This window comes from Meles meles, chromosome Y (assembly GCF_922984935.1).
Source record: "Meles meles chromosome Y, mMelMel3.1 paternal haplotype, whole genome shotgun sequence".
NCBI classification, from domain to species: domain Eukaryota; kingdom Metazoa; phylum Chordata; class Mammalia; order Carnivora; family Mustelidae; genus Meles; species Meles meles.
This window is the reverse complement of record NC_060088.1, coordinates 34,292,730-34,305,568: the sequence shown is the minus strand read 5'-3', so window position 1 is coordinate 34,305,568 and position 12,839 is coordinate 34,292,730. Positions and strand designations below refer to the sequence as shown.

At 39.5% G+C, this 12,839-nt stretch overlaps 1 pseudogene; it reads left to right on the top strand.

Annotated features, from left to right (window-relative positions):
* Positions 1–9,117: 9,117 nt before the first annotated feature.
* Positions 9,118–10,361, top strand: LOC123935895 (annotated as a pseudogene).
* Positions 10,362–12,839: the final 2,478 nt, after the last annotated feature.

Here is a 12,839-nt window from a genome sequence, read left to right as displayed (position 1 = left end):
CTAGCAACGGCAATCAGACAACAAAGAGAAATCAAAGGTATCCAAATTGGCAAGGAAGAAGTCAAACTCTCTCTCTTTGCCGATGACTTGATTCTTTATATGGAAAACCCCAAATACTCCACCCCCAAACTACTAGCATTCATACAGAATTTCAGTAACACGGCAGGATACAAAGTCAATGTACAGAAAACAGTGGCTTTCTTATACACTAACAATGAAAATACAGAAAGGGAAATTAGAGAATCGATTCCATTTACTATAGCACCAAGAACCATAAGATACCTGGGAATAAACCTAACCAAAGTGTTAAAGAGTCTGTACTCGAGGAAATACAGAACACACATGAAATAAATTGAAGAAGACACAAAAAGATGGAAGACCATTCCATGTGCTTGAATCAGAAGAATAAACATTTTTAAAATGTCGATACTGCCTAGAGCAATCTATACTGTAATGCCATTCCAATCAAAATTCCATTGGTGTTTTTCAAAGAGCTGGAGTAAATAATCCTAAAATTTGTATGGAATCAGAAGAGGCCCGAATGGCTAAGGAAATGTTGAAAAACAAATACAAAACTGGTGGCATCACGTTACCCGATTTCAAGCTTTACTACAAAGCTGTGATCACCAAGACAGCATGGTACTGGCATAAAAACAGACACATGACCAGTGGAACCGAGTAGATGGGCCAAATATGGACCCTCAACTCTATGGTTAAATAATCTTTGAGAAAACATGAAAAATATACAGTGGAAAAAAGACAGTCTCTTCAAAAATGGTGCTTGGAAAACTGGACAGCGATATGTTGAAGAATGAAACTTTACCATTCTCTTACACTGTACACAAGGATAAACTCAAAATTGACAAAAGACCTCAACATGAGACAAGAATCCATCAGATTCCTAGAGGAGAACATAGGCAGCAACCTCTTTGATATCAGCCACAGCAACTTCTTTCAAGATATGTCTCCAAAGGCAAAGGAATCAAAAGCGAAAATGAACTTTTGGAACTTCATCAAGATCAAAAGCTTCTGCACAGCAAAGTAAACACTCAACAAAACAAAAGGCAATGCACTGAATGGGAGAAGATATTTGCAAATGACAGTACAGACTAAGGTTGATATCCAGGATCTATAAAGATCTCCTCAAACTCAACAGACACAAAACAGATAATCATATCAAAAACTGGGCAGCAGATATGAACAGACACTTCTCCAATGAAGACATACAAATGGCTATCAGACACATGAAAAAATGTTCATCATCACTAGCCATCAGGAAGATTCAAATTAAAACCCAATTGAGATTAGTGTGGCCAATGGTTTATCGATCTTATTGATTCTTTCAAAAAACTAGCTTCTGGTTTCATTGATACATTCAACTGTATCTCTGGTTTCTACCTCATTGATCTCTACTCTAATCTTGATTATTTCCCTTCTTATGTGTGGAGTTGATTTGATTTGTTGTTGATTCTCCAGTTCTTTAAGGTGTAGAGACAGCTGGTGTATTCTGGATTTTTCAATTTTTTTGAAGGAGGCTTGGATGGCTATGTATTTCCCCCTTAGAACCGCCTTTGCTGTATCCCATAGGTTTTGGACCGAAGTGTCTTCATTCTCATTGGTTTCCATGAATTGTTTAAGTTCATCTTTGATCTCCTGGTTGATCCAAGCATTCTTCAGCAAGGTGGTCTTTAGCTTCCAGGTGTTTGACTTCCTTCTGAACTTTTCCTTGTGATTGAGCTCCAGTTTCAAAGCATTGTGATCTGAGAATATGCAGGGAATAATGTCAGTCTTTTGGTTTCTGTTGAGTCCTGTTTTATGACCCAGTATGTGGTCTATTCTGGAGAAGGTTCCATGTGCACCTGAGAAGAATGAGTATTCTGTTGTTTTAGGGTGGAATGTTCTGTATAAGTCTATGAGGTCCATCTCGTCCAGTGTTTCATTCAATGCTCTTATTTTTTTATTAATTTTCTGCTTTGATGATCTGTCTATTTCTGAGAGAGGCATATTAAGATCTCCTACTATTATTGTATTCATATCAATATGACTCTTTATCTTGATTAATAGTTTTCTTATGTAATTGGGTGCTCCCATATTGGGGGCATAGATATTCACAATTGTTAGATCATCTTGGCGGATAGTCCCTTTAAGTATTATGTAGTGTCCTTCTATATCTCTGACTACAGTTTTAGTTTAAAATCTAATTTGTCTGATATGAGAATCGCTACCCTGGCCTTCTTTTGAGGCCCATTGGCATGAAAGATGCTTCTCCATCCCTTCACTTTCAGTCTGGGTGTATCCTTAGGTTCAAAATGGGTCTCTTGTAGACAAGATATGGATGGGTCCTGTCATTTTATCCAATCTGCAACCCTGTGTCATTTTATGGGCGCATTTAGTCCATTCACATTGAGAGTGATTATTGAGAGGTAGGTTTTTATTGACATCGTGTTGTTGTTGAAGTCTTTCTGTCTGTAGATTGTTTCTATATTTCTGTTCAATGATATTCTTAGGATATTTTCTCTTTTATAGGGCCCCCCTTAATATTTCCTGCAGTGTCGGCTTGGTGGTTGCATAGTCTGTTAAGCCTTGCCGGTCTTGGAAACTCTTTATCTCTCCATCCATTTTAAATGTCGGTCTTGCTGGATAGAGAATTCTTGGTTGCATGTTCTTCTCATTTAGTACTCTAAAAATATTTTGCCATTAGCCATACTAATCCAAAAGAAAAGAGAGCAAGCACAAATTAATAAAATTATGAATGAAAAGTGAAAGATCACAACTAACACCAAGGAAATAGAAACAATCATCAGAAATTATTACCAACAGTTATATGCCAATAAGTTAAGCAACCCTGATGAAATTGATACATTCCTGGAAAACTACAAACTCACAAAATTGAACCAGGAAGAAATTGACAACCTGAATAGTCCAATATCTAGTAACAAGATTGAAGCAGTGATCAAAAACCTCCCAAAAAACAAGAGCCCAGGACCTGACGGATTCCCTGGGGAATTCTACCAAACTTTCAAAGAAGAAATAACACCAGTTGTCGTGAAGCTGTTCCAAAAAACTGAAGCAGAAGGAAAACTTCCAGACTCTTTTTATGAAGCCAGCATTACCCTGATCCCCAAACCAGGCAAAGACCCTACTGAAAAGGAGAAATTCAGACCAATATCACTGATGAATGTGGATGTAAAGATTCTCAACAAGTTACTAGCAAACAGGATCCAGCAGCACATGGAAAAGATTATCCACCAAGACCAGGTGGGGTTCATCCCTGGGTTGCAAGTTTGGTTCAACATTCACAAATCAATCAATATGATAGACCAAATCAATAAGAGAAGAGAGAAGAATCACATGGTCCTCTCAATTGATGCAGAAAAAGCATTCCACAAAATCCAGCATCCGTTCCTGATGAAAACGCTTCAAAGTATAGGGATAGAGAGAACATTCCTGAACTTCATAAAATCTATCTATGAAAGACCCACAGCAAATATCATCCTCAATGGGAAAAAGCTTGCAGCCTTCCCCTTGAGATCAGGAACACGACAAGGATGCCCACGCTCACCACTCTTGTTCAACATAGTATTAGAAGTTCTAGCAATGGCAATCAGAAAACAAAGAGAAATCAAAGGTATCCAAATTGGCAAGGAAGAAGTCAAACTCTCTCTGTTTGCAGATGACATGATTCTTTATATGGAAAACCCCAAAGACTCCACCCCCAAATTACTAGAACTCATAGAGCAATTCAGTAACGTGGCAGGATACAAAGTCAATGTACAGAAATCAGTGGCTTTCTTATACAGTAACAATGAAAACACAGAAAGGGAAATTAGGGAATCGATTCCATTTACTATAGCACCAAGAACCATAAGATACCTGGGAATAAACCTAACCAAAGCGGTAAAGGACCTGTACTCGAGGAACTACAGAACACTCATGAAAGAAATTGAAGACACAAAAAGATGGAAGACTGTTCCATGCTCTTGGATTGGAAGAATAAACATTGTTAAAATGTCTATACTGCCTAGAGCAATCTATACTTTTCATGCCATTCTGATCAAAATTCCACCGGTATTTTTCAAAGAGCTGGAGCAAATAATCCTAAAATTTGTACGAAATCAGAAGAGACCCCTAGTTGCTAAGGAAATGTTGAAAAACTAAAACAAAACTGGCAGCATCACGTTACCCGATTTCAAGCTTTACTACAAAGCTGTGATCACCAAGACAGCGTGGTACTGGCATAAAAACAGACACACAGACTAGTGGAACAGAGTGGAGAGCCCAGATATGGACCCTCAACTCTATGGTCAAATAATCTTCGACAAAACAGGAAAAAAATTGCAATGGAAAAAAGACAGTCTTCAATAAATGGTGCTAGGAAAACTGGACAGTGATATGTAGAAGAATGAAACTCGACCATTCTCTTACACTGTACACAAAGATAAACTCGAAATGGATAAAAGACCTCAATGTGAGACAGGAATCTATTAGAAAACTAGAGGAGAACATAGGCAGCAACCTCTTCGATATCAGCCACAGCAACTTCTTTCAAGATATGTCTCCAAAGGCCAAGGAAACAAAAGCAAAAATGAACTTGTGGGACTTCATCAAGATCAAAAGCTTCTGCACAGCAAAGGAAACAGTAAACAAAACAAAAAGGCAACACACGGAATGGGAAAAGATATTTGCAAATGACAGTACAGACAAGAGGTTGATATCCAGGATCTATAAAGAACTCCTCAAACTCAACACACACAAAACAGATAATCATATCAAAAAATGGGCAGAAGATATGAACAGACACTTCTCCAATGAAGACATACAAATGGCTATCAGACACATGAAATGTATTCATCATCACTAGCCATCAGGGAGATTCAAATTAAAACCCCATTGAGATACCACCTGACACCAGCTGGAATGGCCAAAATTAGCAAGACAGGAAACAACGTGTGTTGGAGAGGATGTGGAGAAAGGGGAACCCTCTTACACTGTTGGTGGGAATGCAAGTTAGTGCAGCCACTTTGGAGAACAGTGTGGAGTTTCCTGAGAAATTAAGATAGAGCTTCCCTATGACCATGCAATTGCACTGCTGGGTATTTACCCCAAAGTTACAGATGTAGTGAAAAGAAGGGCCACCTGTACCCCAATGTTTATTGCAGCAATGTCTACAGTCGCCAAACTGTGGAAAGAACCAAGATGCCCTTCAACGGATGAATGGATAAGGAAGATGTGGTACATATACACAATGGAGTATTATCCCTCCATCAGAAAGGATGAATACCCAACTTTTGTAGCAACATGGACGGGACTGTAAGAGATTATGCTGAGCGAAATAAGTCAAACAGAGAGAGTCAAGTATCATATAGTCTCACTCATTTGTGGAGCATAAGAAATAACATGGAGAACATGATGATATGGAGAGGAGAGGGAGTTGAGGGAAACTGGAAGGGGAGATGAACCATGAGAGACTATGGACTCTGAAAAACAACCAGAGGGTTTTGAAGGGGCGGGGGGTGGGAGGTGAGGAACCAGGTGGTGGGTAATAAGGAGCACACGTACTGCATGGAGCACTGGGTGTGATGCCAAAACAATGAACACTGTTATGCTGTAAATAAACAAATTAAAAAAATTAAATGAAAAAAAAAAAAACTTTGAGATACTACCTTACACCAGTTAGAATGGCCAAAATTAGCAAGATAGGAAACAACATGTGTTGGAGAGGATGTGGAGAATGGGGAACCCTCTTCCACTGTTGGTGGCAATGCATGTTGATCCAGTTTGGAGAATAGTGTGGAGATTCCTCAAGAAATTAAGAATAGAGCTTCCACATGACCCTGTAATTGCACTACTAGGTATTTACGTCAAAGATACAGATGTAGTGAAAAGAAGGGCCACCTGTACCCCAATGTTTATAGCAGCAATGGCCACGGTCGCCAAACTGTGGAAAGAACCAAGATGCCCTTCAACGGACCAATGGATAAGGAAGATGTGGTCCATACACCCGATGGAGTATTTTGCCTCCATCAGAAAGGATGAATACCCAACTTCTGTAGCAACATGGATAGTATTGGAAGGGATTATGCTGATTGAAATAAATCAAGCAGAGAGAGTCAAGTATCATATAGTTTCACTTATTTTTGGAGCATAACAAAGAACATGGAGGACATGGGGAGATGGAGAGGAGAAGGGAGTTGTGGGAAATTGAAAGGGGAGGTGAACCATGAGAGACTATGGACTCTGAAAAACAACCTAAGGGTTTTGGAGGGGCGGGGGTGTGAGTTTGGGCGAACCAGGTGGTGGCTGATAGGGAGGGCACATATTGCATGGAGCACTGGGTGTGGTGCAAAAACAATAAATACTATTACACTGAAAAGAAATTTTTTATAAAAGTGAAAAAAATAAATAAAATAAATGGAAGTCAATAGATTCCCTAAACAAGTTGAAAACTAATTTTAGAAAGAGTCAGAATTATCTACTAATATCTCACTGCCCATGTGGCACCCAATAATAGAAGGAAGATAGCATCCTACAAATGACTCAGGTCATATAAAGAAAGGCAGTTAAAAAGGAAGAAGGAACAGATGGGAAAAACAAAATACAACTAACAAGGTAGTAGACTTAAACATTTCAACAATTACCTTAAAAATTAACTATTAATATTCTATTAAATAAAACACCTATGTCAGTGAAAAATAACTTTTAACATAAGGATGCAGATGATAATGTAAATTTTGTTAAAATAAATATTATGAAAAGGGCTATATCGTACACATACTAGTCATAAAAGGCTGAATTTAATATGTATTGACAATAGACAATATAAAGACAACAAATATAACAGAGAAAGAATACAATTCATAAGAACAAAAGATAATTTATAAAGACATGGCAATCATAAAGGTGTCTGGATCTGATTAGAAAACTTCAAAATACATGAAGCAAGAACATCCTGAAAAGAAGAAATTGACAAATCCACAATTCATTTTGGAGAATTCAACACTCATCTGTCAGTAATTAATAGAACATGCAGATAGAAAAATGGGAAGTATATAGGCCTAAAAATCTATTCAAACTACTTGACCTGTTTGGCACTCGAACACAATGTCCAACAAATGAGAATTCGCAAGTCCACAGGAAATACTCATTGAGATAAACCATATTCAAGCATAAATCAAGTTTCAAGATTTTTTTTTTAAAACAGCTTAGGTGAACCTGGGCAGCACCATCAGTGAAGTGCCCAACTCTTGGTTCTGGCTCAGGTCGTGATATCAGGGTCTTGTGATTGAGCCATGAGTCAAGCTCTGTGCTCAGTGCAGAGTCAACTAGGACTCTCTCTTTCCCCTTCCCTTTCTGCCTCCCCCACTCACGTGTGCTCTTTCTCTAAAACAAACAAATTTTTTAAAAAATGGCTGAAAGTATTTCTTTGACTGAAACAAAAACTAGGAATTGGTAATAGGAAAATATATTGAAAAGTTCTTGAAATGGAAACAGCATAATTTTAAATAAACCATGAGTCATAAAAGATATTATAGGGAAAATTAGAAAATATTTTGAATTGGAGAAAAGGGAAAGTATGACACTTAAATGTATGATTTGGGAAATATTACGTCATGGAAATGGTGGAACAGGATGTGCTAAGAAGGATTTCATCACTTAAACAACCATTAAATAGGCAAAAAATTACAAGGTTAGCTTTTTGGCACTCCAGAATCTCATAAAAACTTACAGCAACAGATTCTAGGATTCAAAATCAACATGTAAAAATCAATTGTGTTTCTATACACTGATGATGAAATGTCTGAAAAAGAAATAGGAAAACAAGCCCTATATACAATAGCATTAAAAAGAATAAAGTATTTATGAGTAAACTTTACTAGGGAGGCAAAAGACTTCTATGCTAAAAATTGCAAAACATTGATGAAATAAATTAAATAAGACCTAAACAAATGGAAAGATGTTTTGTGTTCATGGATTAAAAGGCTTAATATTCTTGCAATACCCAAAGTGAATCTACATGTTTAACACAATGCCTATCAACACCCCAGTTGCCTTTTTTTTTTTCTAAACAGAAATAGGAAAAAAATTCCATTATTTTTATGGAACCATAAAAGGCCTAATAAATCCTGAGAAAAACAAAGCTGAAGGGATCACAGTTTGTAATTTCAAAATATATTACAAAACGATGGTATACAAAGCACTATACTACTGGCATAAAGACAGATAGTTTATGTAACACCAGTTCTTATTTTATTTAATACTGGCATAAAGACAGATAGTTTATGTAACACCAGTTCTTATTTTATTTATTTTCTGGTTTTATTCCTTCTTCTGGTTTCTGATTTTATTTATTTGAGTCATATCTTTGTTCTTGGTCTCATTAAGTGTTTCTCAATTTTATCTCAATAGAGAGAATCAACAAAAACAAAGGATATGTCTTTGAAAACATCAACAAAATTCACAAACCTATATCTACACTGACCAAGAAAAAAGAGAAGGCTCAAATTGCTAAAGTCAAAATGAAAGTTATGACATTACTATAGACCTTATAGAAATAAAGGTATATAGAAGAATACTATGAACAATTAGATGGCCCAGAAGAAATGAATAATTTTCTAGAAACACACATATTACCTAAACTGACACAGGATGAAATAGTAAATCTGAACATAAATAGAACACAGAAAGAGATAAATCAGTGATAAAACAATCTCCAGACAGAAGAAAAATGAGGACCAGCTTCAAAGGTGAATTGGAAGATTCAATATTATTTAGATGTCAATTTTATTCACAATTTGTCTATAGACTCAAAGAAATTTTAATCAAATTCCAACAGGAATTTTTCTTGGAGAGTCATGAGCTGGTTTAGAAATTTATATGGAAATTAGTTTTTTCCCAGTTTTATTGAGACATAATTAATACATAACATTGTGTAAGGATAAGATGTTGATTTGATACACAAAGTACTACAAAGTGATTACCACCACAGACCTCCTTGAAATCATGTGGTTAGTATTTCTTTTTTTTTTTCCCTCTTTCCTTTTTGTGGTGAAAACATTGAAGCTCTGCTCTTCTCAACTTTCCAGAATATAAGACGTTTGGTGATGCCGTGCAGGCAAGATGGCAGAAGGGGAGGACATGGGCTGGTGGCGGAGCTGGCTGCAACAGAGCTTCCAGATAATCAAGGAGAAGTACTCCAAAGCCTTGGAGTTCATGAAACAGAGACCTGACAGAGTTCACACAGGTGGTGCAGCATGACATAGCCTGCACCATTGCGGCCACAGCCAGCGTGGTTAAGGAGAAGCTAGCTACTGAAGGCTCCTTGTGGGAAACAGCGAAAATGAAGAAGGGTTTGTCTGACTTCCCAGGGGTGATGTCTAACACCTTTGCTCCCTCACGGGACAAAACCACAGACTGCGATGTCATCAACCTGATGGGCAGGCCCTTTGGCACAGCTGAGCCCTTTGATGGCACGAAGCCTCACTTCTATAGCCTGCAGTCAATCCCGGCAGCCTACTGCAATGAACCAGCTGGGCCCTGGGATTGCTTGATGGCTGGCTTTCCCAGTTCTGCCTAGAGAAGAAGAAGGGGGAGATCTCAGAGCTCCTTATCCCAGTGGCTGTTTCCCATCAGAATTCTCTCATCGGTATTTCTATAAAGTCCATCAACTAGAGCAGGAGCAGGCCTGGAGGGATGCCCTGAAGCAACAGGCAGAACAGAGCATGTCTGAAGATCCTAGCTGGGAGGAAGAAGAGGAGCTTGTGAGTGTTTCAGCCAAATCTCCAAAAGAGGCAAAGGTTCCTGTGGCCAAAACTTCCACATCCCCTGAAGGAGGACTTGGCCCCCTGAGCCCCTGTGAAGAGAATCATGTGACTCCAGCGAGTCTTCTACAGAGGTAAATCCATCAGAGAGCAGCAAGAACATCTCCCTAGTAACGCAGATCGCCAAACCTGCCACTGCAGCCAAGGCACCAGGATTGCCCAAGAACATGTCCTAAAAGCTTCTAGAGGCATCTTTGGAGGACCAGGGCCTGACTGTGTATGTGGGTGAGACTGGGCCCCTGCCCCCAGCTCCATTGAAGCCCCACATGCCTCCTAGCCACCTCAGTGGCCCAGAGCCCAGGCCTCCAGCAAGAGGAGAGACTCTGAAGGAGGAGACACTCAAAGACACGGGTGTTTGAGCTGAACTCCGACAGTGGGAAGTCTACACCCTCTAACAATGGAAAGAAAGGCTCAAGCACAGACATCAGTGAGGACTGGGAAAAGGACTTTTACTTGGACATGACCAAAGAAGTGCAGATGGTACTCTCCAAAATGGATGCCTCTGGGGAGGTGGAAGATGTAGAGTGGGAAGACTGGGAATGAGGGGAGCCGAGCGTGAAACTCCCCCACACACAGAACCTCCCACTCCATTTCTCATCTTTTCCCAGCTCTGGAAGACACTGAATTAGAATGTCTCCCCAATGGCCTCTGTCAACCAGAGCTCTGGCACAGATTCTGGGTGGCTCCTTGCTGGTCCTTTGGGCCTCTGCTCACATCAGGCAAGGGGTTCACTAAATCCAAACCAGGAACTCTGACTTGTGCCAACCATAGGATGACTCAACGGGAGGAGACTTACCCCCCTCACCAGAAGAGCCTACACTTCTCTGCCAAACACCCACTGTTCTTAGGGACTCTTGCTGGGAAGTCCCAAGGGATAATTCTAGCCCTTCTATCTGTGTAGATGGAAGCTAAGCACCAGTCTCCTGGAGGAAGTGGAGATAACACTCTGTCCACCCATAAGCAGGCAAGGAAGGCCATCCCACTGTCATTGGCTAGACCTGGATGGACAGCACATTCTGGTTCCTAGCCCAGTGAGTAAGAGGCATTCCTCTCTGGGAAACTTGCCTCTCTTGGGGAATCTCCCCCTCCCAGGCATTTTCCATTCCCATAGAATTTTCTCATGGTTCCAAATCTAGAGACCAAACCCTGAGTTCCCACCTCCTTCCTCTTGTCTGGCCCAGGCTGGTATGTCCCCATGCCTCTCCCAGGGCTTCTTCATGTCAGATGCACCCAATCCTTAGCCCAGCTGTGCCACCAGCAAGAGTCTGCTCTTGCATTTCTTCCCCTCCCCAAGAAGGGAGGGGGTTACTTCAGGCCCTTCTGTGCATTGCCTGGTGGGATACCTGGTCCAATCACCTCCACCCGCCCTGTAGCTTATGGCACAAGCCAGCTACCAGCAGTACAGAGCAGCGATTGAAGCCAAGTACTTCTGACTCTGGTAAGCCCATCTTCTCCACTTCAGCCCTTTTGCTTATTGAAGGTATAGGCTGAGGGTGAACTTCTTGAGACTCTCATCAGGCTTCTGCAAAAGCTCTTCTTCCTGAAGACTGACCCAGTCTTTGTGGCTCTTACCCTCCACTATGGTAAAGCTGTTCCTCTTTTGGGGGAATGAGGAGCTGCAGGAATTCCTGGAGACCCTGATGCTTCATGATGCTTCTCAGTGATTCTTGCACAGAGTCTGGTGTATTCACAGTGATTTAAAGGGATGGTGGTCAGGTGTGGTAAGAGAGTGGTGGTCACTTTTACTTCAGACCTTCAGTGAGGGGTGGCATGAAAGAATGTTGAATCTTTTTTTATGATGGGATGGGGTTTTTCTCCTTGTAATTATTTATTTAGTTTAATTAACCTTTTGGTTTTTCATGCAATATTATATATTTTAAGTTATAAAAAAGAATATAACACATTATTATTAAATATAATCACCACACTGTACATTAGGTCCCCAGAAATTATTTGTCTTACAACTGGAAGTTTATACCCTTCCACAGACACCTCTTAGATTCTTTCATATCTAGCCCCTGGTAACCACATTCCACTCTCTGTTTAGAATAATAGAGCTTTTTGTAAAAATAAAATAGAAAAAAATAGAGCTTTTTGTAAATTCCTCATATAAGGAGTATCATATAGTAATTGTCTTTCTCTGCCTGACTTATTTCACATAGCATAGTACCTCAAGGTCCACCCATGTTGTTGCAAATGGCAACTGACATTTTTTTCATGGCTAAATCATATGGATATACTAATATTGATAATAATATGTATATTATCACTTATACAACATATATTATCACATATATTGATAAATTATCACCCATGTTTCTATATTCATGTTTATCACCCATGTTTCTATATTCATCCATTGATGGGCACTTACATTCATACATATCTTGGTTATTGTGAACATGGGAGTGCAGGTAACTACTCAAAATCCTGTTTTCATTTTCCCTGATTATACATCTGGAAGTGGGATTGTGGATCATAGGTAGTTCTACTTTATTTTCTTGAGGAACCTACTGTTTTTCATCGTGGCTGTACCAGTTTATCTTCCTACAAAAAACATACAGGTTATTCTTTACATTTTCACCAACACTTATAATACTATTTTTTAATGATTGTCATCCTAACAGGTATGTGGTGATATTGCATTGTGGTTTTGTTTTGCATTTCCATGATGATTAATGATGTTGATTACCTATTTGTGTAATTTGTGTACAAAAACTTACCTCCTCCCCCTCCTCTTCCTTCTTGTCCTGCTCCTTCCTCCTCCTTCTCCTCATACTCCTTTTTTAAAAGATTATATTTATTTATTTATTTAGAGAGTGTGTGTGTGTGTGTGTGTGTGTGTTGTGAGCAGGGGGAGGGGCATAGGAAAGGGAGAGAGAGAATCCCAAGCAGACACCACACTGTGCATGGAGCCTGGTGCAGGACTTGATCCCATGATCCTGAGATGGTGACTCAAGCCAAAATTAAGAGTCAAACACTCAATCAACTGAGCCACCCAGACGACCTGCCATTTTCTTC